The 25,634-nt window shown below is 45.0% G+C and overlaps 1 long non-coding RNA gene across 1 annotated transcript in view; it reads left to right on the top strand.

Annotated features, from left to right (window-relative positions):
* Positions 1 to 258: 258 nt before the first annotated feature.
* LOC115088017 overlaps positions 259 to 25,634 on the top strand; it is a 133,956-nt gene continuing 108,580 nt past the window's right edge. The window contains exons 1-3 of the long non-coding RNA XR_003855690.1: positions 259 to 313; positions 3,132 to 3,366; positions 3,568 to 3,816. This is a non-coding gene — a long non-coding RNA (uncharacterized LOC115088017). The remainder of the gene's footprint in view (positions 314 to 3,131; positions 3,367 to 3,567; positions 3,817 to 25,634) is intronic.

The following is a 25,634-nucleotide window of genomic DNA, read 5'->3' as shown; positions in this document are numbered from 1 at the left end:
CAGGTTCAGACCCCTCTCGGGGCGATGAAGTAGGTTCAGATGGCAGAGCAGCAAGGTTAGAAGTAGTGTACATGGAAGACACAGATTGTACTGCCAAGGGCTTGATACCTCGAGCCAAAGTCTGAAGTTCCTGATTTTGTTTCTGGGGGAGCATTTTAGAGAAGGCACAGGCAGTTCTAGGACGTCTAGGGAAGGTGCTCGTTACAGGCTGTTCAGCAGCTGTGGGAAGCAGAGCCCTGCTCGGGTTAATGAGTTCCATCTGTTTTTGTGCTTGCTCTCCTAGAACGGAAGTCCTAGAAGTTCTCTTGGCCAGGTAAGTTTTTGGTTTTCTTGGAGTATAAGCTGCTTTTTGGTAAAAAGTTTTGTGACAAGTTATGCTACAATCTTCTGTTAGTAAACTGTCCAGGGTGAAAACATTCCTAGCTGAGCCAGAAGCAGGGCAGAGTGTGATAGCTCTGGCTGAATCTTTCAGAGGAGAAGGTGGCCCGTTAGCTGTGCAGCGGGGGCAGGGTTTGCCTGGAGGCAAAAGACAAGGAAGACAGAGACACTTCCACCAGCCTGGTTTGGGAGAATTGCAATTAAGGCATTCTTGGTATACAGACACATTCCTTTTGTGACAGTTGCTGCAAATCCAGTGCTCCTGGTCCGAGAGCTGACAAGCTAAACAGTTCAGGTACGTAGGATAATTCAGAGTTTGACAAATGGTACAGATAATAAAGCGTGGAGACTCACCGTCTGAATACTGAGTCCTTACTGTCTCTCCCAATGTAAATGGCTTCGGCATACTGTTACGACTGGGCTCCGGTCAGGAGTCGTGAACACCACCCAGAAGGGTGGCTCCAGATTGAGAGAGACAAGAATGGCTGATACAGGGTCTGGGTCCAGGCTGGGTCAGGGCAGGCGGCAGATAGCAGTGTCTGGGTCCAGGCTGGGTCAGGGCAGGCGGCAGAAAGCAGTGTCTAGGTTCAGGCTGGGTCAGGGCAGGCGGCAGATAGCAGTGTCTAGGTTCAGGCTGGGTCAGGGCACAGTAAGCAGGGCAAGGCAGGTCAGAAGGCCCGTAGGCCACACGCACACACAGAAGGCCCGTAGGTCACACACACACATAGAAGGCCCGTAGGCCACACACACACCGTAAGCAGAGCAAGGCAGGTCAGAAGGCCCGTAGGCCACACATACACAGAAGGCCCGTAGGCCACACACCGTAAGCAGAGCAAGGCAGGTCAGAAGGCCCGTAGGCCACACATACACAGAAGGCCCGTAGGCCACACACCGTAAGCAGAGCAAGGCAGGTCAGAAGGCCCGTAGGCCACACAAGGCAAGGCAAGGAAAAGGCCCGAAGGCCGCGCAGGGCAAGGAAAGGCCCGAAGGCCGCGCAGGGCAAGGCAAGGAAAGGCCCGAAGGCCGCGCAGGGCAAGGCAAGGAAAGGCCCGAAGGCCGCGCAGGGCAAGGCAAGGAAAGGCCCGAAGGCCGCGCAGGGCTAGGCAAGGAAAGGCCCGAAGGCCGCGCAGGGCTAGAGCAGGGAGCCCAGGTGAGCTCGATGCCGAAGCACCGAGGCAACTGTCAGGCAGGGTTATAAGGACACACCCAGAGCATAGAGTGGACAGAGGAGATGGACGGGGCCTGTCCGGAAAGCCAGCACTAGAGGGACCCCTTGTGGTGAGGTGGTTGCACTGCAGCCAAAACTGTAACACCTCCCAGCTCTCAGGAGAGAGCTGCCTTTATTACTTCACCAAGGGGACGGCCATCCCAGCACCCTCAAAGGGAGGGGCTGTACCGAATGCTGCCTGCCCTTCATCTTCATCTCTATGCCCCTAGCTAAAGGAGCTAAATTAAGGGCACCATTGGTAACAAATCCTAGTATATCAATATATCCCAGTTATTAAAAAATATGGAGATGAGTAGAGACTCGTTTAGAAACTTTGCAGAAATACACAAATAATTAGGGATGTGCAGACCAAAAGTTTAAGTTCATAAGTCCATAAGTCGAAAGGGGGGGTCATTTGCGGTCAATATGGACATATGGAGAATTCCATAAGTTGAGTCTATGTCCATATGTGCAAATAAAAATTTAAACCCCTCACCCGCCTTAATCCCCCACCCTCCCAAGACTTACCAAAACTCCCTGGTGGTCCGGCGGGGTCAGGACGCCATTTCTGAACTCCTTTGCAAGGAGCACGTGACGTCGGCGCCACGTCAGAGTGACGCGGCGTCACGTGATTCCCCGCGGGTCCGCTCCCGGAACCCTCGTTGGGCCCAAAAGGCACTTCTGGCCAGCTTGGGGGGGGCTTCCTGACCCCCCCCCCCAAGCTGGCCAAAAGTGCCTTTTGGGCCCAACGAGGGTTCCGGGAGCGAACCCGAGGGGAATCACGTGACGTCGGCGCCACGTCGGAGTGACGCGGCGTCACGTGATTCCCCTCGGGTCCGCTCCCAGAACCCTCGTTGGGCCCAAAAGGCACTTTTGGCCAGCTTGGGGGGGTCAGGAGGCCCCCCCAAGCTGGCCAAAAGTTCCTTTTGGGCCCAACGAGGGTTCCGGGAGCGGACCCGAGGGGAATCACGTGACGTCGGCGCCACGTCGGAGTGACGCGGCTTCACGTGATTCCCCTCGGGTCTGCTCCCGGAACCCTCATTGGGCCCAAAAGGCACTTTTGGCCAGCTTGGGGGGGGGGGGTCAGGAGGCCCCCCCAAGCTGGCCAAAAGTGCCTTTTGGGCCCAACGAGGGGTCTGGGAGCGGAACCGCGATGGACCACGTGACGTCGGCGTCACGTCGGAGTGACGCCGATGTCACGTGATTCCCCACGCGTCCGCTCCCGGACCCTCATGGAACTTTTGGCCAGCTTGGGGAGTTTTGGTATGTCTTGGGGGGGGGATTAAGGAGGGTGAGGGGTTTAAATTTTTATTTAGATCAACAATCACGATTTCCAACGTATTCAACATAGCTATGTTGAATAAGTTGGAAATCCGATCGTTTACACTTCATCACTTTTTTAAGTTAAAAAAAAAAAAAAAGTTGCGTTTTCCATTTAAGTTCAAAACGAATGCACACCCCTACAAATAATTGCATTACAATATATCCACAATAAACATTTAAACATTATATTTTACTAGAGAGCTTAACAACCATTTCTGCCTAGGCTGGACCCAAATGCAGGCAGGCTCCTCGCTTGATGCAGCTACTACCAAGCACAGCGTGACATTCCATCCTACAAAGAAAATGTTAAATACCAACCCTCCAACCACTGATAGTTCACCAGAAAATAATATGGAAAACTGAAATTATTGAAAATCTGATCAGCCCTGCCACTGCTGGCTATGGTGGGTTTCCTCATAATCCTAGATGTGGAGGATGTTTCTCACCATCCTGTAAAGGTAAAATATTACATGACTATGCAACAAGTCTCACTTTCCTTCTCTATTGGTTAACTCCTTGATGTTCCCCAGGGTGGAGACCAGATGACTCAAGCCACTCTCATGTTCATGGAGAAACATTAGCATAGTTCTTCCAATACCTGGAGAGACAAAAGGTAACACATTACATTGATGGTCCAATTCCTCTTGTGTCACTCACAGATTCAGGGCTAGAGGCAGCTCCTGGCCAGCCAGAGTTGGAAACCAACTTGAGTCCCAATGATTGTCCACACTTCCTTTATTGTCAACTATGAGGAATAGCGATGGTTCTACATCTGATGTGGGAGTTGGTTCTCCATCTTTAGTGCCTTCTTAAAGCATCCTGAGGACTCCTGGAAATCTTGTTTGACAAAACCTGCAGAAATAATTCTTTAGGATGTATGGAAAGTGATCACATTTCTAGAGAAAACTGTAAGTAAAAGACTGGACGAGGTTAACATTTCTGCTGACCTTATTAAAGGCCAATTTGCATTTGTTCAATCTATTACTGTTGAGCATGGTGTTAAAATTCAAGCTTTGGAGCTTCAGAATTCATCTCTTCAGGACTTTAAAATTGCCTCTGTTAAAGATAGTGCTTTAATTCATCTCTTCAGGACTTTAAAATTGCCTCTGTTAAAGATAGTGGGGCGGATTTTAAAAGCGCTGCTCGCGTAAATCCTGGCGGATTTACGCGAGCAGGGCCTTGCGCGCCGGTGCGCCTATTTTCCATAGGCCTGCCGGCGCGCGCAGAGCCCCGGGACTCGCGTAAGTCCCGGGGTTTTTTGTCGGGGGCGTGTCAGGGGCGGGGCCGATCGATGCGGCGATTTGGGGGTGGGACGCGGCATTTTGGGGGCGTGGTTTCGGCCCGGGGCGGTCCGGGGGCGTGGCCGCGCCTTCCGGAACCGCCCCCAGGTCGCGTCTCGGCACGCTAGCGGCCCGCTGGCGCGCAGGGATTTACTTCTCCCTCCGGGAGGCGTAAATCCCCGGACAAAGGTAGGGGGGGGTTTAGATACGGCCGGGGAGGTGGGTTAGATAGAGGAAGGGAGGGGAAGGTGAGGGGAGGGTGAAATCGTGATTGTTGATCTAAATAAAAATTTAAACCCCTCACCCTCCTTAATCCCCCCCCCAAGACATACCAAAACTCCCCAAGCTGGCCAAAAGTTCCATGAGGGTCCGGGAGCGGACGCGTGGGGAATCACGTGACATCGGCGTCACTCCGACGTGACGCCGACGTCACGTGGTCCATCGCGGTTCCGCTCCCAGACCCCTCGTTGGGCCCAAAAGGCACTTTTGGCCAGCTTGGGGGGGCCTCCTGACCCCCCCCCCCAAGCTGGCCAAAAGTGTCTTTTGGGCCCAATGAGGGTTCCGGGAGCGGACCCGAGGGGAATCACGTGACGTCGGCGCCACGTCGGAGTGACGCGGCTTCACGTGATTCCCCTCGGGTCTGCTCCCGGAACCCTCATTGGGCCCAAAAGGCACTTTTGGCCAGCTTGGGGGGGGGGTCAGGAGGCCCCCCCAAGCTGGCCAAAAGTGCCTTTTGGGCCCAACGAGGGGTCTGGGAGCGGAACCGCGATGGACCACGTGACGTCGGCGCCACGTCGGAGTGACGCGGCTTCACGTGATTCCCCTCGGGTCTGCTCCCGGAACCCTCATTGGGCCCAAAAGGCACTTTTGGCCAGCTTGGGGGGGGGGTCAGGAGGCCCCCCCAAGCTGGCCAAAAGTGCCTTTTGGGCCCAACGAGGGGTCTGGGAGCGGAACCGCGATGGACCACGTGACGTCGGCGTCACGTCGGAGTGACGCCGATGTCACGTGATTCCCCACGCGTCCGCTCCCGGACCCTCATGGAACTTTTGGCCAGCTTGGGGAGTTTTGGTATGTCTTGGGGGGGGGATTAAGGAGGGTGAGGGGTTTAAATTTTTATTTAGATCAACAATCACGATTTCCAACGTATTCAACATAGCTATGTTGAATAAGTTGGAAATCCGATCGTTTACACCTCATCACTTTTTTAAGTTAAAAAAAAAAAAAAAGTTGCGTTTTCCATTTAAGTTCAAAACGAATGCACACCCCTACAAATAATTGCATTACAATATATCCACAATAAACAAGCTGGCCAAAAGTGCCTTTTGGGCCCAATGAGGGTTCCGGGAGCGGACCCGAGGGGAATCACGTGACGTCGGCGCCACGTCGGGTGAAAGCGAGGGAACGGAGGCAGGCTGCGCGGCTCGGCACGCGCCGGCTGCACAAAATCGGCAGCCTTGCGCGCGCCGATTGTGGATTTTAGCAGATACGCATGGCTACGCGCGTATCTACTCAAATCCAGCGTACTTTTGTTTGCGACTGGTGCGCCAACAAAAGTACGCGAATGCGCATTTTTTGTAAATCTACCCCAGTGCTTTAATTCATAGGTGCTTAGAAATGTTTGAGAATAGATCTTGGACACTTAATTTGTGTATTCTTAATTTTCGTCAGACTCCCCTTATCTCTCCTGTTGAGTTGATGAAGGAATATTTAAAGGAAAGGCTTGGTCTCTCTGAGGACTTTCTTCCATCTTTCCTTTTAGGTATACACTGCTCCTAGCTTATTTCTAGCTTCTGGCTACTTTTTTCTTTTTTTGTTTTTTTTGTTTTTAATATACAAACACTCTAACTTCTGCTTACCAGCTGCCTTACTGACTGACTATTTAAAAATACAAACAGTCTAACTTCTGTTTATTCGCTGCCTTACTGACTATTAAAAGCACAAACACACAAACTCACTAAATAATATTCCCAAATAGTTAACTTTACCCCAATACTTTTAAAAAAAGACAATGTCCCAAACAACAACTTACTGATTCCTTTCAGCCACTAGCAAGGTGATCCTCTCAGTGCTCCCACTTTCAAGAGATCTTTCAAGAGATTCTATTAATAGCAACCAGCAGGGGAAAAAATATCAAAGATCAGTTAATTACACTCCGGGTTGAGAGAGCATATGCCGACCAGAGAGGGAACTCATAGAAAATGCGGTTGGTGCACTGTTCGTGAATATACCATAGAAGGGGTTAGCTGGACCGATCCCATTTCGAGTTATATCATCAAGAGGAAATATGACACCGATTGTACATCTGACAATGTGGTATACAGCATAGTATGTCCGTGCCCTAAAATATACATTGGCCGCAGTAGTAGAGCAGTGAAGCGTAGAATTATGGAACATAGATCAAGATTAAATACTGAGAATATGACAGCGCCCATTGTTGCACACTGTATGGAAGCTCATCATGTTTTCGAGCAACTACAATGGACAGTGATTGAATATTTATCGAAGGGCGAAGGGGACTTGCCTGCTAAATTGAACTATCGGGAACAGTTCTGGATCCATAAATTAAAGTCAGAACAACCCTTTGGGTTGAATGAAGAACTTGACTGGTTGTCTTTAATTTGAATTGTGGTGTTTTGATTGATTCTCTAAGTATTCCCAGGTGACTTTATATTCAGGATGAATAGGGTAGTCATTCAGACCGCCATTTTCAAACACTGGCGAGGAGGCTTTTGCAGCACATGATTTGAAAAAGAAAAGAACTGTGAAAGTTTGGACTGTCATGTTTGAACAATGAAGATAAAGGTGGTTTAACTCCTGAAGAAGGATTCTTGTTCGAAACTTGCGCAAGTCGGGTTCAACGAAGAATTGGTGAAAGACGCCATTTAATTGCAGCTAAGTAACGTTTTGGGCGGTCTGAATATATATTAAGAAGCCGAGTATGGCACATTGGAATTAAGAAAATAAATGAATCACTGTATGAGTGCACTAGAATATTTTATAAATTTCACAGCATTTTACACATTCTAAAAAAAAGAGGTGGAAGGTGGGTGAGTTAATGATTAAAAACCATAAGGATGGGATAACTTTGGTGTTTCCTGCCTCAAGAACATATGAAACCACTACCTTTCATTTTATATAATTTATGAACATTTTGTAAGATGTATATTTTGCAGTGAAATTTATTAGTATACTAGCAGACCCCTGTCACGCGTTGCAGTGGCTGAGTCAGATTCTTTTCCCTCCCTGCCCCTTCCCCTTGCTCCGTCACTCATCCTCTTCCCCCTTGGTCACTCCCCCCCCTGCTTCCCTCCCCTGTCCCCACTCCAACTCTGTCACCTCACACTCACCTCTCCCCTCATTCTTCCTCCCCTGACAGTTACCTCCCTCCTCATTCTCCCTCCCCTCACTGTCACCTCAGTGACTCCCCACCTGGTGAGGGCTGTTTTGTAACCTTTCGGAGATGGTGCACATTTTGTGTATGTGTTTGTGTGTGCCCTCCCCCTTTGCACCCCAGAGTAATCCCCACAGAAACGTTGTGTTTATATAAGCCTCCCCCACCCTTCTTCCCCCCCCCCCCCCCAGCCGGCGAAATAGACTAACCCACAAAAGTTGCAGAATCTCGGAACTGCCCCCTGGCCCCCCCCCCCGAACATGGATGCAAGAACATCCCCACGCCCCCCCCCCCCCCCCTGCAGGCCCGATGATACCTTTCAAAAATGGTAGTTGGTGGAGCGGGCGTTCGTTCCGGCATGGAAGTATTGGCGCCGGGCCCTCGAGGTGGAGCAATGGGAGTGGTCGTCTTGCTCAGATAGTAAGGGCGAAGGTGCGCCGGTTGCCAGTTCAGAAAATGGCGTCGACGGGCCCTCGCCCTTACTATGTCACATGGGCTACTGCCGCTATTGGCGTTCCCGAGTGTCCTAGTAAGGGAAAGAGCTGTCGGCGCCATTTTGATTGCTGGCAGCCGACGGCTGTAGTGTATGCGATGTGTACCAGAGCGGTGTTGCCCCCCCCCTCGCTGGAGCAGCCCGAATTATTCTGCAGTTTTCCGTGTGTTCGGAGGGTGTGGGCATGTGAGTGGGGGGGGGGGGTGAGAGGAGGTAGTTTGTGTGTGAGTTCGTAGTGTGTGGGAATTGCAAACATGTGTCATGTGAGTGGCCTCCCAGTGTAGTAGCATACTGGTATTTAGTGTGTTTTTGTGTGTTTTTGGGAGGGTGTGTGAAATAAGTACAATTGGCATGTGTGCGGGGGTGTGTGAGGAAGGGTGGATTTGTGTCTTTTCGGAGGGTGTGTGAATCGCAAACATTGGTCATGTGTGTGTGGGGTGTGAGCGTTTGTGCAAGGTGTAAGAGCTTCCGCTTACGTCCTCCAGATGTCGCTGTTTTGTGGAACCAAATTTTAAAACTTTTTTACCAGCCCCCGGTGTGACATATATGTAATGATAGTGTAGAAGATCCTTGCCGTATGTGAGGTGAAACTTGTGTCCAAATTTGAACGCAATTGGTTAAGTGGTTGCTGAGATTAGCGATTTTGTACAAACTATTTAACATTTTTATTTATATAGATACGGGGTTCTTTAATATTTTAATTTTTTTCTTAATGGTAACATAGCAAAGGGTCTCTTAAACATAAGATGTTGAAGTGCTATAAAAGTACTGTTAGAAAAGACACTGAGGAAAGGTGTAGGCACATTATTACTGCATGAGAAGTGTGTGTATAAAAATGTTAGTGGTTTCAGGCAAACTTGAGAAAGGTTGTCCAAGTAAGAGTCAGAACAGGAGCAGATAAATATAAATGCTAGTCAAGACAATGGAATATTTTTCTTGGCATTTGTTAAAAAAAAGTGCAAATGGTTAAAGGATTCTGAAAGTGTGAAAAGTATCACTTTTGAGAAAGCAATTATTCTGTAGCCTATAAACTGCTGTGATACTCTAGTCCTTATCTATTCCTTGAGACTAAAATATCTTTAAACCTTCCTTAAAGGAAGACAACTCTGGGATATAGCCATTATTATCCATACTAAAGTCCCAAATAGAATCAAGGTGCAGTATAAGAAGGCAGGGTAAAACCCCAGGTCTTCATTAAGTAAACTTTCTGACTCTTACAGCAGAATTGATTATTATAATTTGTGAATCTGAACATGCTACCCTAAATATAAGAAAGAGTGCACCACCTGAAAGTGATTTTAAGTGTCATGCAGGGTCACTGAGAGAGAAGGAGAGGATGAAATCTCTGCCCTATGACAGACACAGGATAAAGAATTCATAAGTGCCCTAGATTGTAAACTTTAGATGTCTGAAAAATAATGAAATGCAGAACATTGGAAGTGTACATAATAGCTGTACATAATAGATGCACTAGTGTTCAAAGCTGTACTACTGTAATTTGTATAATTTATAATTATAACTGTAGGGCTCTGATGATAACCTCAGCCTAAACATATATGTTGAGTGAAAATTGTCTGAGTGTCTGAGCCTGTACTGCCACATGGTAGGAGTAATGGATGGCCGGCACCATCTTTAAAAATGGCGCGGGCCATCCAGTGCTCCTACCATGTGACAGGGGCCGGCGAATGGCACGGATACTCTGTCACATGGTAAGGGCAAAGGGCCATCGGCGCCATTTTTATTAGTGGCAGCCGACAGCCCGAGAATGGGAAATCACTCCTGGGACCCCCCCTGGACCACCAGGTAATTTAAAAACATTTTGGGGAGGGGGGGGGGAAGCTAAGGGAGCTGTTTTAAAGGGTCGGGGTGGGTTTTTTGTTTATTGACTCGGGTGCAGCCGATAAAAAAAAACCCGATCGGGCCGCACAAAAAAAAAATTAACGATGTGAATCGATTTCGGTTTCGATTCACATCTCTACTAGCTAGTATTATGTGACACCAAGCCACCGAGACAACATTGACCATACATTTTAGTTTCTTTACCTGAAAACTCTATCATGACAGAGTAGACAGAGTCCTGTTTTTCAGTTACTTAAAATACAGCTTCGGAGAACCTCAACCCATGATCATATGAAGAGTTCATGAGAGAGAATCTACCTGAGACTTTCAGCTACTCAGGCCACAAATGCAAACAGCACCCCCTACCGTCAACCTCTAGACATGGTGAGAGGACAAAGAGCAGAATATTTCGACACCAGCACGTTGCACTCAAATCCTTCTTCAAGAAAAAAACACTGATAAGTGTACATTGACACCACGGCCATATAAAGTCTAGCTAGACTAACAGCCATTTATATTTATTTATTTATTTATTTATTCATTCATTCATTTGTTTTTGTATACTGGCATTCATGTAAAAACATATCACATTGGTTTTCAACCTAGGATAGGCATCAATAAACATATTTGCATTTTAAAAATAAACAATTAAAATCTAAATACATATCTGTTTTGCTTAAAAAATATCTAAAATAAAAATAAGACAACTATACATCAGAAAATAAAATCATAAAAACTATAACAATAAAATAAACACCATCAGAGTCAACTGTTGTTATTAAATGCATTGTTAAAAAGCCATGTTTTGATTCCTTTCTTAAAGACTTTGATGTTAGTTTCCATTCTCAATTGCGATGGTAGGGAGTTCCATAAGTTGGGTCCAGCAATGGATAACACTCTTTCTTGAACAGTGTTCATATGGGCGAATTTTAATGTCGGAATCGGTAGTAGACCAGGATTAGATGATCTCATTCTTGTTGGTACGTAAAAATTTAGGACTGCATTGAACCATTCAAGCTTCTCATTGTAAAGGGATTTGTGAATTAGGGAAAGTGCTTTGTGCTGACATCTATAGCCAATAGAAGGTACAGAAAAAGTATATCTCATAGACAGAAAAGGCAACAGTGAAAACAATAAACAGAGGAAAAGTAAGAAGATACAGAAAGAGAAGGAGAGACAAATATTAAAAAAAAAACAAAAAACACACACATACTTACCTAAGAAGTCTCCTGGTAATCTGTTTCATAATACCATTCATCTGCTGATTCGAGTAACATCATCTGGGACAGAATTTACATAAAGAATCAGATTCCTTAAATCACTACTGATTCAAATCATCATATTTATTGGAACTTTATTAAAAGAGAGAACTACTAGGTTATTTATCTGATAGTTAATTTTGCTATATTCAGAACCGGTTCAACTAGTTCCTTGAGTTGGAAAAGATAAGAAAAACAAAAGAAAATTTCATATTAGTTAACATTTGTTTACAAATTGGCTATATTGTGTTATAACATTACTCATTGCAAATATAACAGTGGTAATTCTTGCTGGAAAATAAAATTTACCAGTATTGAAGTGTCTTGAATGCTTAGTGATTTCACCTGATTACATTTAAAGTTTTCTTTTATCTTTGGGTTCTGCTTCCTTCCCTTCCCTTCCCCTGGGAAGTTTTCTGTGTGGGTTCCAGACCCCTTTTCCATGTTACAGAAGATCCAGTAGGAAGGAGAATTCTTTTTTCTATCCTCCCCTTCCTGGTTCCACCTAAAATCCCCTTAGCCATTCAGCACCTCAGCGGGAAGATCACTATTATCATCCAGAGGGGTGGGATTAGACCTGCTTTGCCTTGTGGCCTACTTTAGCCTCCTGCCATTCCTTGTGGCCTACCTTGGCCTCCCTGCTTGCTCTGTGGCCTTCCAGGACTCCTTGCCTTGCTCTGTGGCCTCTTGGGCCTTCCACCCCCAACTTAACTATTGGCGGCAGCTCCATCAAAGCGTTCCTTCTTTCACAGTATTGGCTTTTCCTTATGGGCTTCATGATAGTATGATTTTTCTGCCCACCAAATTTTGACGCTATAGGCGACCTTCTAGTTTTCCTAATGGAAGCATCAGCCCTGCCTGCCTTGCTCAGTGGCATCCTGGGCCTCCCTGTCCTGCCTTGCGGCCTTCTAGGTTCACTTAGCGCAGCCTTGTGCCCTGTTTGGGCCTTCTTGTTTATTGTTCCTTGTTCCAGTCGTGTCCTTTCCAGTCCTTGTCTAGTCTTGGCTTGTCTTGTCTGGTTCTGTCCTGCCCAGTCCATCCTTGTACTGTGCTGCTTAGTCCATTCTTGTCCTTTCCTGCCAAATCCCCATTTCTAGTCCAGACCTTGCTCTCACTTCAAGCCCTTGTTTGCATGTCTTCAGTCCCAGCATTGTCTCCTGATCCAGGCCTTGCCTCCAGTCCTGCCTGTATCCAGCTCCTACCTGCCCTAAGTAGCAGCCTTTGCCCGGTTCCAGCTCACAGCCTGTGCCTGGTTCCAGCTGCCAGCTGGTGCCCAATTCTAGTTACAGGCAGAAGACCTTGCTCTGCCTGTAAGAGGCCCTGGTCAGCTCCCTGACTGATACACAGGTACTAGATACCACCCAGGCCTGGTCTCTCACATCACGATGTAGGGCCTGGTCAAAGAGGTCATTTTACATGCTGATGCAGGAAGTTGTAGACGGCAGAGATAACTCTCTTGTCACATGAGGTCCAGTTATGGATGAATTGGCATGTCCCATTCCAGGAAAACTGCCGCCCTCCTGGGATGTTTCTCTGGACAAAATTCCCAATATGGAACTGACTCTGGACCCCTTCAGGGCTTGCATGCAGTATTCCCTGTAAGTGGTGGGCTGACGTGTAAAGAGATTCACTTTGGGTGTTACGATTGTGAACCTTTTTTGAGCCATTCAGGAACTGATGGCCATGTTCCAGTGCCGGGACTCTCTTGAACTCACCAGCAAATGAAATTGGATCCTCCAGAGGATCTGGAACAGGAGAACCAAGTGTCAGAAGAATGGCCCCTGCTGTGTCCTGAATCCCCAGACCACAGTGATGGTACACTCCTGCAAGCCCCCTGGGCCTAACATCAAAAAGAGGCCTTCTTAGGGCAGGCCTGCCTCACTTGACTCTCCTTTTAGCCCCTGGGTCTTCAATCCTGAGGCTCTCCTTGACTAAGTCTGCCCAGCTGGGCCCGATAGCTGCTTCTCTTGGTCTCTCACACTTTTCCATGGGCCCTGGGTATGGAGCCCTATTCTCAATGGCCTTGCTCACCTCTGTAGAGACTTTGGAATTATCTCCAACCGATAGTAAAGGAGGCCCTGCTCTATCTTCTCTCTGAGCCACAGTTTGAGCCTCATTGTTGTCACTCCCTTCAGATGCTTCAGACAATGATATTGATCATCTTTTCATAACCATAAAAAAATAAAGAATGGCACCCACCTCAAAAATAACAAACAAACATTTGCAAAAATAAGGTGCAATATAACTACAAATTTTAGTGAGTCAAAACACTCTCATATCAAAAGAGGAGATATCATCCTGTAATGCGAATTGCAATCTGCAATCTTTTGCCTTCAATGGGCTTTAAATTGTAGTCATACAATGAATTAAATGTTATAATCATGTATAATCACCTCATAATAGCCTCAAGTAAAATATTCTTTTATTCTGTAAAACTTATGTCTTGAATGAAATCAAATCAAAAAAATGTATCTTTAAAAACAGCTATTCAGAGTCTGAAGGATCACTGTACAACTCCTTACAAAAAGATCCTGACATCAACGATGTTTCAGCACTGCGTACCTGCCTCAGGGGATCAATGAATACTGTGAAAATAACCATCCTGTTGCTATATTAATTCTTTAACATTCCTCTATATCCATAACAATAACTGTCAAGCCTTTTTCTTGGGTAACCCACTTCTAAAAATATAAAATGGCCAAAGCTAAAAATGGCATCTCTATATGGGGAAGTTTCTTCCAATTTAAAGGGACAAACCACATATTCCCAATCCCCCAATAGAATGCTTGGAAAGAATTCAACCAATCAAAAACTCATTCTTCCATCCTCTCTCATGCACTGATAGTTCATACTGTTCTACAAATTTAAAGAGGTTCTCCCGTGATTTAAAAAAATCAATGACATTTATCGAAAAACCTTATACAGCCCTGTAACCTGCCGAATGACCAATGTCTAGAATTTATAGTAGCACTTGTCAATCAATTTCCTTATTAAGCCCACCCAGTTCAACAGATCACAATTTAAATATGCAGAACTGTTCTCTTTGGTGTAAAACTAGATCATAATTTCCTCCTCTAATGCCCAGATTCAGAAATAGTTGGAGGATGTCCAAATGAGGTGGGATATTTTCAATATGGCCACTTCAGTGTGTGAACATTGCCATGAGGGAGACTGTGATGAAGTGACCCTGTTTTCCCTTCTTAACCTATGTGGGACCAGATTACCGTGTCCACCTTAAACCCTATAGAGAAAGAGAATCCTGAGAGCAAGACTCAGCTGGAGAGGATAAGAGGCAGGGCTCAGCTGAGATCAGTAGACTAGGCCCAGGTCTCCAGGAAAAGGCAGCTCTTGTGCAACATTTGCTGTCCTAAAGTTGAAGCCTGTACCTGAATGGTGATTGTATCTGTGTTTACTGTTGAAGGTAAGCATATATGCTGTAATTTGATGTGCAATGTAAATAAAACCACTGAAAGAAGCTTTGACCGCTCATTTATCATGCCACATGTGTCATTTTCTGGATTTGTTTTCTCTATGCAAGGCACAGAGAAATCCCAAGTATCCTGGGGAGATTGAGAGAGAAAATTGTTATGTGTGTGGTCTGCCAAGAAGTTAGAGGCAAAGCAATGCCAAAGAGTTTACATAGTGTGGCTCAAGGAGCACACCGAAGAGAAGCAGTCTACAAAGAAAAGATTTTCTGTTTAAAATACAAGGAGTTGAAAAGAAGATCTGTGGCTCTAAACAAGGTACAGGACACAGGAGTGCACAGATCACTGCGTAGTGTAAAAGGAGTGTAGCTCAGAAAAGAGCACAAAGCCAAACAGTTTAAAAGTTTTTAGAACAGAGAGAGAGAGAGAGAGAGAGAGAGAGAATTGTTTGAATAGGCTTGGCTGTAGGGACAGCCATAAGAGTGTTAGGAATATCTGGGCCTGAGACAGTTAGAAAAAAAAAAGTGAATAAGTTAGTGCCAGAAAGGCAGGATTCCGTTGAAGTTTATGCTTCTAATACTGCCACTGTCAGAGCTGTGCTGGAAGCACCGTGAGCAGGGCAGAGGTTTCCTCACTTCCGGCACAGATAAAAAAGGTATTGGCCAGGATGAGGAAGGGGGGGGCATGCACTATGATTCTTCGTTGGGGGGGAAGGCGGAGTGGCAGCCGAATGGCATGTCCACCGATCGGGACCGGGGACTGTATGCCAGACACATCAGGTTTAAATAGGTTTGGGGAGAAGGGGTTGGGTGGGGGTAAGAGCCTATGGCCTGGCAAGTCTTTAACATCATGCTTTGGTGGGGGGTGGATTGGCCGACCTCTAATCTGAACCCCTTATCTTATAGGGTGACAGCACTACTTACTCGGCTAGCTTTGAAAGATAACTGGTTAAGTAGCATGTTATCCAGCCACACAAGACTGGTTAACGTTAGACCTGGTTAATTTCACCTCTCCCCACAACGCCCATGAAATACACCTTTTTAATCCAGATAAATTCTAACTGGGTAACTAGTTACCTGGCTAAAATGTAGCTGCATAAGAGCTGGGTAAACCATTTAGATGGATAACTATTACATTATCTGTCTAAATGGCTTTTGAATATGGGCCTCATCAATGCTACAATAGCCTTAATGCACATTAGTATGTAGTCTGTCCCCCATTTAGGAGGTGAACATCAACCAGGGGTGCTAAGGGTCCAGGTTCAAGCCCGGATTTGGGGGGGGGGGGGGAATAAGCCATCTTCCTGGGCCCCTGGTGCATTCAGTCACTAGTAAATACAATGGCTCATCCTCCAGCTGAATGAGGCTCCAAAAGTACAGCAAGATCCAAAATAGAAGCAAGGAGGAAAGAATCAGCAACAGGGTTGGGTAGCAGTCACCCCAAAGTCCATCCATTCAGCCAGGAGTAGTAGAAAAAATAACCAAATGGAGACCTTTGATGGTATTCATATTATACATTAAATATCAAGATCCAGGCCAAAATTGAGAAAATCAAAAACGGCATAAAAAATATCAACGTGATGAAAGCAATGGTCTCCTTGTCCATTCTAGGTCTTTTCCTAATCTCCCTTCTCCTGCACCTCCATCCATGTCAAACATGTCCTCCCCAGTGAGGGTAGGACATTAGAAAATGTAACAAGTTCAAAAAAACTCTTTACCTGCAATCAAAATCCAAAAATCCAGGTCTCTTGTTTGCCTTAGTCAAATGTCCAACATCTTCTTCTCACCCCTGCTTCTTCTTGTGCTCAGGCAAAAATATCTCTCTGAATTCAGTCTTTTAGGATATTGGGTATTGCATTTCCATCCAGGCTGAACCAATCTTTATCCAAAAGTCTTATCTCTACTTCCAAAAATCCAAAGCTCCAACCTCCAGGGATAAGGTAAAAGATCCCATAGCCAAGCTCATACTTCTCCCCAACCTCTTGCTTAAGATCCAGGAATGATCTTTAGCTTCTCCAATCCACCAACCCACTCTCTAGTCATCTTCCCACTAAAAACTGAGCATGCTCATGGGGATTTATATATCTCTCACACAAGCCTCACTGACAGATTTAGGTTTTTTTTGCCCCCAAGCACTGTTGGTGCTGTCACCCCCTGTCATCCCCTCAGGGCCGCCATCAGGAATTTTGAGGCCCCATACAGCCAAAACTTGTTACTTACCCTTTGCGCTCCGGGGACTCCGCGGCTCCTCGGCCTCCAGCTAGCAAGCAGACAGCGACGGCCCGCGCGCTTTGCCGGCGCATACTGTCTGACGCGGCGGTGACGTCACAGCCGCGTCAGACAGTGAACGCTGGCAGGACAGAGCGCGCGGACGAGTCTCTGTCTGCGGTGCTCTGTAAATCAATGCTATGTGTGTCTAAAAGACACGCATAGCATTGATTCTCTCCCTTCTCTGGGGCCCCCATATGTGGCAGTAGATCCTGGGGCCCCATACTGCAGGCCCAAGAATACTGCCCTGATGGCGGCCCTGCATCCCCTTCTTCCCTACCCTCCCCCCCCCCCCCAAGATTGGCAACAGGGGGCAGAAGGTCTAAGCATCAGTCTCTCCTAGTTTAGGAGTAGATCCTGTGGAAAACATTTAAAAATTCTGAAGCAAATTGGCAAACGTTTCCATCTTTTATATTATATTATGAAACTAAAGTAGCTTTACACTATATTTATTAGTATCATTTATATTATCTTTATTGGAAAGCAGCAAATCTTCAGCTAGCCTGTTGTCCCCCCCCCCCCTCCCCCAGACTTCTGCTGCCTTAGCACAGGTCTGACAAACCTCCCCCATAAAGGTGGGGGTTATGGCAAGGGAGGAATTCTAAATATCAAACCCCCCCTTTCCACTGCCCATTGCTGGAAAATAAACACTAGAGCAAATGTTACTGACTGGCAAAGCCTGTCACAAGTACATTAGTCTCTAAATGTGCACAAACCTGATTAATATTTACTGTGAGCTTCCTGAAAACCAGACCAGGGTGAGGCCCTCAAGGACTGGAAGTAAATATCTGTGCTTTTCCTCATGCCAGGCCTGTATCCGTATGAAAAAAATATGATTATGCAGCTTACTGTGTGCTAATATGCAGGCAGCAAGGCAGGAACCAGGAAATGTTTCACCTGCAATGAGCATTTCATAGGTATAACAAATTTGCATGTTTAGGCTATTAAAATGTTTCTGGTTGCAGAAAATACAGCCTCCTACTTTCTGTGAGGTAACATTCAACAAGTACGATCAACAATCGTCCTGTAGAAATGATCTGTGTCGTGAAAAGGGCAACTGAATATATTAAAGGATGACCTTCAATAAGGAACTGGCACCTTGAAAGAGAATGGGCCTATGACAGTTGTTTTCCTAGTTACCCTCTGAAAGGAAACTATAATCAAGTAATGAAGTACTGTCATGACTTTCACCTCTATAGGTAAACTATAGAGATGTGTATTTCACCCTGAAAATGTACTCTCAGCTGGTCATACGGAGAGGTCAGAGAGGTGTCTAACTGTAAAACCTATCCATGTACTTATTGACTCTCAGTCATCTCTTCCAGATCCAGTCTGGGACCATGTTATTTATTAAATAAGACTGAGCCGTACAAGAATGGACGTATACTGAAGGAAGGATCCATCAACTATGAGGGAACTTAAGTCTGAGCACATTCTCTCCAGTGTAACGAGACTTTTTTTTGTTAAATCTTTTGTTCTAAATTTGCAATTTTAATTTAACATTTATAATTAAAGAATTAGACTGAGGAAGGCATGTTAGTAGTGCAAAACCTTGCATTCTTAATATCTGTTAACCTTTAAGGGGGACATACTGAGATGGTCAGAGAAGTGTGTTAATTATACCATTTCGCTATGGCACTCCTCCCTAGGAGTGGCCACAGTGGGATAGAGCAACATGAGAACTTTCTAATCCATGGAAGAAAGAAGGCCAGTCTTTTATCGCTCTAAATAGTGTAGGGTTTGGGACGAGGTATTATTTGCCTTTGTCCCTTTTGCTCCATAGTCTATAATGGGTAACTAGGACCACACAGAACATTTTCTGTGGTGGTGTTTCTAATACTGCACTATAGGTAACTGCTCTTAGGGATTCCAGCAGTGGAGTGGGGATCAGACCTGCTCTGAGAGGGTAAACCTCAGGCTCTCATCCTATACCTGTCTTTCTATGGGAGAAAGGAGACCTTGATCCAAGTTCATGGTGAATCAAGGTCTACACAGGAACAGCGAGACATGTGTGTCTGGTGTCTATCTGGAGGTAACAATTCAGTGTGGAAGAAGAAGAGGATAGAATGGAGATGCCTATTTTGTGCTCTGTTCCAGTGATCCAGCAGTCCAAATGAGTTCAGGGAGGAGAGAAGATGAAAGATGTGCAGGAGAGATTCAAGTACTGGAGATTCAGGTACACCAGGATGATCAGGAGCCCTGCATCTGTCCAAGGGAATCCTTAAACCCAGAAAAAGGAGTGAAGGCTTCCCAGGAAGATGCACTAGTGAAATCTCTCTCTGATTTCTGGATTTCTATTCCCAAAAACAGTGCATATTGCAACTCACTATTTTTGAACTATTTTGGTAGAGATTTAGTTTGGAACACCATACCTTTGTGACGTGTCTCCTTGGTGTCACACTATCTACACATGTTGACCTTGAAGGTTAATCCTTTCCTCTTGTGACAAATTCCATCAGGGATTAAGCCCTGGTATTAAGTGTGCCTCACAGCTAAATACTTGGAATGGGAAGGGGGGCCTACATACATTTTTTAAATGGAAAAAAATCATTATTGGAACAGGAGTTGAAAATCCTGGGATTGACTTAATGTTCCTTTTGAGCAGAGTGATCACCCCGTCCTCTGTTAGGACTTGCCTCTGAAATTCTGAATATCAAAACAGAGAGGGAATTGTGCTTATATGTATATATCTCCAATATTTTTTCAAGCCCAGATCAATCACTTTGGTCCTCCTATAGGGATATGCAGAGGCAACAGTTTTGTTTTGGTTTGTTCATTCATTTTGTAAGTTACCTCCATTTGTTTCATTAGTTTCAAACCAAAAGATAATTTTCATGTCTTCATTTTATTTGTATTTTTCATAAGAACATAAGAATATAAGAAATTGCCATGCTGGGTCAGACCAAGGGTCCATCAAGCACAGCATCCTGTTTCCAACAGAGGTCAAATCAGGCCACAAGAACCTGGCAATTATCCAAACACTAAGAAGATCCCATGCTACTGATGCAATTAATAGCAGTGGCTATTCCCTAAATAAACTTGATTAATAGCCGTTAATGGACTTCTCCTCCAAGAACTTATCCAAACCTTTTTTGAACCCAGCTACACTAACTGCACTAAACACATCCTCTGGCAACAAATTCCAGAGCTTTATTGTGTGTTGAGTGAAAAAGAATTTTCTCCGATTAGTCTTAAATGTGCTACTTGCTAACTTCATGGAATGCCCCCTAGTCCTTCTATTATTCGAAAGTGTAAATAACCGAGTCACATCTACTCACTCATTTTCCATTAAAGTCAATGGGGGAAGCAATGCAGCTTATTTTGAGCTTCAAAATTGTGTTTTTCTAATAAACTATAATTAAACTTATGGGTAAACAACATCATAAGGTGAAAGAGAACTCCAAGGCACCAAGACTGTAGTATATTGGCATCAAAAGTGGCATGAATAGCCTAAGGTAAAGGAGCAAAAGGGTACAAGCAGTGGTTGGAGTTTTCTAAGACACAGTCAGAGGAGCAAAGCAGCATCAGAATGTCAAGAACAACCAAAGGCAGCATAAGAGGGATAAAGTGGCACCAATAGTGGCATGAACATCCTATGTCACCATCAAAGGTGCCATAAAAAATCCCCAGGCACTGATAGAGTGTCAAAACAGCACTAAGAGTGCCACAAAACCCCCAAAGTACCATTAGAGGTGCAAAGCAATCACCTACAATAGCAAGAACTCTACATCTCAAGGTATAGAGCCTAGGGCATGGCAGCAAAGCAGAGTAGCAGAAAGAACCCCAAGGTGTAAAGTCTAGGATATTGCATAAGTCTGCATGGTAGAAAGACCCCTAAAGTATAAAGTCTGGGATACGGTAGCAAAGCAGATTGGTAGCAAGACCCCTAAGTTTTAGAGTCTGCTGTATGGAAACAAAATAGAGTGGCAGCAAGAACCCCAAGTTGTAGATTATGAGTTATAGCAGCATAAAAAAGTGGCAGAAAGACCCCAGAGGTGTAAAGTCTAGGGTAGGAAAATAAGGCAAAGTGGCAAAAAGATCCCAAAGATATAGTACGAGGGGTATAGCAACATGGCAAAGTGGCAGCAAGATCCCCACATTGTAGAGTCTGGGATATGGCAGCAAAAAAGATTGGCAGCAAGAACGTATTTTCCATTTTACAGACATTTTACAGACACTTTAAGGTGGATTATATTATATTTAATGCTGAGTGGCAGAAAGCCCCCAAAGATGTAGTGTCTGGGATTTTGTGGCAGCTGGGCTGAGTGGCAGGAATAACCACAAGATGGCTCATAAGGAGAATGATAGCAAGACATAGAGACTGTAAGACCTCCAAGGTTATATTTCAGGAGCATGGCAGCTAGATAGAGTAGCAGAAAGACCCTCAATGTATAGAGTGTGGGAATTACGAATAACACAAAGGCATCAAAACTCCCAAGGTGTACAGTGCAGTCAATCACAAAGAACAAAATGGTGTCATAAACCCAAGGCATACAGAGCGGTCAATCACAAACATCACAAAGTTATCATAATCCCCAAGGTACAGAGTGAGATTAAATGCAAACAGTACAAAGCTGTCATATTCCCAAGGCATCGAGTGTGATCAATCAAAAACAGCACAAAAATGTTATAATCCCCAAGGTATAGATATAGTCAATTGCATACAACACAACGGTGTCATAATCCCCAAGGCATAGAATACAATCACAAACAGCACAAAGATGTCATAATCTGCAAAGCCTAGAGTATGATCAGTTGCACATAACACAGAAGTATCATAACCAACAAAGAAGCAGGGTGGTAGAACTAGACTGAGATTGCAGAGAGGTATAGAAAAATGTAAAACTAGAAAAGAGATGGGGTGGGAGAGAAATTTGTATATATATTTTTCTCTTTTTTAAAAAAATTTTCTGGGGACAAAATGCCCCAAGTATAACCAACAAAGAAGCAGGGTGAGAGATCTAGGCTGAGATTTTAGAAGGGCAGAACAAAATGAAAAACCAGAAAAGAGGTTGGGATGGGAAGAGAAATTTGAATATTTTTCTTTATTCAATTTTATTTTCTGGGGACAAAACACCCTAGTATAACAAACAAAGAAGCAGGGTGGGAGAACTAGGCCAAGATCCAAACAGCAAACAACATAGAGGCACCAAAACTCCTACGTTGGTACATCATAGGCATGTCAGGTAGGCATATTATCAACATGACCCTCAAGTTGATATATCTGGGGCAGGCATGTAAGCATAGCGGTAGCAAAATCACTTAGGTGATATATCAGAGGATTGGCAGCTAGGCAGAGCATTAGCAAAACCCTGAAGTGGTACATCAGGAGTATGGTAGCTAGGTAGAACAATAGCAAGATCCCTAATGTGGTATATCTGGGGCATGGCAGGTAAGAAGAGCAGCAGCAAGACTTTCAAAGTGCTTTCTACTCACATGGAAATTCTGAAAAGCCAAGCAAATGGCGCCAACTTTGAGTGATGAGGGCTCACAATGTCTCCTGCCATTGATATGACATTTTCACTGGGCACAATAGTTGATGGGTAGGAAATATAGTGCTGGACCATCTTGGCAAGGTCAGATCAGAACATGGACTTGTGCACCCCATATGCCAGCACATCTGTGTTCTTGCCCTTGATGAGACAATGTGTCACAGAAATTTAAGATGGGGGGTCTCCTTTTCTGGGGTGGATTGAAGGTCCTTTTGCTAGCTTCTTTAGCTATGGCCTGTGTCAGGAGAGATGGTCCTTTGTGGGCAATGTGGCTTTAATGTTCTGAGGTAGGGGAGGAAGCAGTAGATGATAGGGTGCTGATCATGCTTGCACTACTCTCTGAGGTGGCCACTCTTTTCTGTGCTACATTCCTACTGTGCCTCTACCTATGGCACTCCTCTTCACAAACCCTAGCTACTAGCATCTCCTTCAAGGAATATGAGACATTGGGACTGGAGGGTAAGACTCTCTTTCACGTGTGGATCACAAAGTGTGGCAAGCACATATTTAATTTAGGTTAATTTGAAAATTAAATTTAAAACACATTTCTAGCCCACACAGTCCAAAGTACTTTGTAGATTACATGCATGCATACATAATAAAACATACCGTATATTAAATTAAAATACATATATATACTGGGTGTTGCATAAGTTTTGCCTCCTCCCCCCCCCCCCTCGACCCCCCACTGGATTATCCCACTAATATAATATTTGTACCATTTTGTAGGCCATTCAATTAGGAATTTAAAGTACCTTAATCATTACTTAAATTTATTATTTATGTCCAGAACGTACAATAGTGAAATAAGCGTCAGATTGACCTTATTAAATGAATTGCATTTTGTGAGGCGCTTGATGCTGGAACAACCTTTATTATGAAAAAAATGATTTGCTGAAAAATGAGGTCGAAGTGAAAGCTGGGTTCAGAGGACGTGGGGCAAGACTGCTGCTAAGTGTTTTATGGAATTTGGTGATGGTTGACTGCTAAAATTGGCTCAAGAAAGCCAAAAAATAATTGAAAATTCCAGCAACAAGCAGAAAAAAAGCTGTTACCCTGCTTGTTTTAAAGCCATTTTACAAACTAACAGTGGGCATACCAACTGTTAATTATATGTTCTTTAATATTGTTGATTAAAATGGTATATTGCATGTTTTTATCAGATTTCTAATTGCTGCTGCAATGGGGGAGGCAAAGGTTATGCAATACCTGGTATAAAATAACAGAAATTAAAAACTCATAAGCAGAAAACCCTTGTTTATTACAACCTGCACATAATTTAGGTTCCACTAACGCCATATTCCTGTTTGAAATAAAATGCCTTCGCATGCTTTCTAAAAGTTAAGTAACATTGAATAGTTCTGATCTCATCAGGTAAATTGTTCCACATGATTGCACCAGCTACAAAACTGTCCTAAACTCTCTGCCATGCATGCTTGCCGAACTTAAGAGGCATCAAGAGATTCTGACCAATCAATCTCAGCACCCTTTGTACATCTTAAGAAAAGAACGTACACACATAGAGGTATCATTACTCAAAACCTGATAGATTAATGTCACATTCTTAAATTGGATCCTCCGAAATATGTAGAGCTAATAATTTAGGTTCCACTAACACCAATGCAAAGATCACAAAACAGGGGTAATGTGATTGAATATTCCGGAGCCCATTATCATCCTTGCAGCTAAATTTTGCACTGCCTGCAAACACATCAGCATAATTCCTGTGAAAGCTGCCAAGCCTGCCACTTCCTCCTCTACCTTTTCCTGACATGATGGGATTTGTTGAAGTGTGCTGTCAATTGGGGGTTTAGATATTAGAAAGGAATTTATGTATTGATACTAAACTGTTCTCCAACTGACAGTGTGGAGAACTGTCTATCACACACAAACACTCAGTGACTCCTTTCCAATCCACACAAAAAAAAACATGTTCAAACACTAACAGAACCAAAAAGACTGGCAGCCTGGTAAAACTCTTTTTCTTTTTAGTCTATCAGTGTGCTCATCTTTCTGGTGTCCAGACAGGTAGATCACAATCTCCATACTGTCTCCTACCCTGACCCTCCCACAGTGAAGAGAAAAATAAAAAACAGTAACAGTGTCATAGCCTCTGCCTTTCAGTTACAGTGAGTAAGATTACTACAGCAGAAAGATCAGAAGCAGCCCTTTACCAGTGCCAAATCCATTCTTTTATTTTTCCTATTCAAGTCTATGGCCCATTGAAGTCTATGGCTGTGCTGTGAACAAATAAACAGGTGTAGTACCTATAGCAACCAATTCTTGCCTGTGTGATCTCACAGTCTTGTCAGAAATGAGGCAAGTCAAGTTGACAACGAAACCACAATGATAGTGCAGCATGTTTTTATTTAGCCAATACCTGCTATCTGGATCAAATGGCACTGATGTACTCCTATTATAAAGTCTGAGCATGTATAAGAAGCTCTGGGCTAGGTTTTAAAAGCCCTGCGCGCGTAAATCCTGCCGGATTCATGTGTGCCGGTGCGCCTATTTTACATAGGCCGCCAGCATGCGCAAAGCCCCGGGACGCGCGTAAGTCCCAGGGCTTCGTAAAAGGGGCGGGAGGGGGCGTGTCTGGGGGCGTGTCTGGGGTCAAGGGGTGGTCCGTGGCGGGTCCGGGGGCATGGCGACGGTTTGGGGGTGGGCTGGGAGGGTGGTCCGAGTCCCCTGGCACTGCGGCCTGTGCCGGGGGATGCCGAGGCGGCGCGCGCAAGTTACGCCTGCTTCAAGCAGGCGTAACTTGCCCAACAAAGGTAGGGGGGGGGATTTAGGTAGGGCAGGGGGGTGGGGTAGATAGGGGAAGGGAGGGGAAGGTGGGGGGACATGGAAGGAAAGTTCCTTCCGAGGCCGCTCCGATTTCGGAGCGGCCTCGGAGGGAACGGAGGCAGGCTGCGTGGCTCGGCGCACACAGACTGCCGATTTTGCGCAGCCTTATTTATTTTATTTATTTATTTATTTAACAGCTTTTAATATACCGGTGTTCGTGCGAGCACATCGCGCCAGTTTACAATAAACTTAAGAAAGGAGGAAAGTTACAAAAAACAGGGAGCGGGTGATGGAGCAGGCTCGAAAAAAGGAGGGGAGGGGGAGAAGGGGAGAAAGTAAAGGAGGAAGGGATAGCAGCTGAGAAAGCACAGGAACTGAGAGGTAATTACAAGAGATTAATTGGAGGTTTAACGTGGGTTTAAAACATAGTAGTTTGGTTACATAGTAGCTTATTTACAGCAGTTGGAGGTTATGAATATTGGCTTATTTACAG

This window comes from Rhinatrema bivittatum, chromosome 3 (assembly GCF_901001135.1).
Source record: "Rhinatrema bivittatum chromosome 3, aRhiBiv1.1, whole genome shotgun sequence".
NCBI lineage: Eukaryota > Metazoa > Chordata > Amphibia > Gymnophiona > Rhinatrematidae > Rhinatrema > Rhinatrema bivittatum.
Note: the sequence above shows the minus strand (reverse complement) of the source record. Positions and strands in the feature narration are given on the sequence as shown.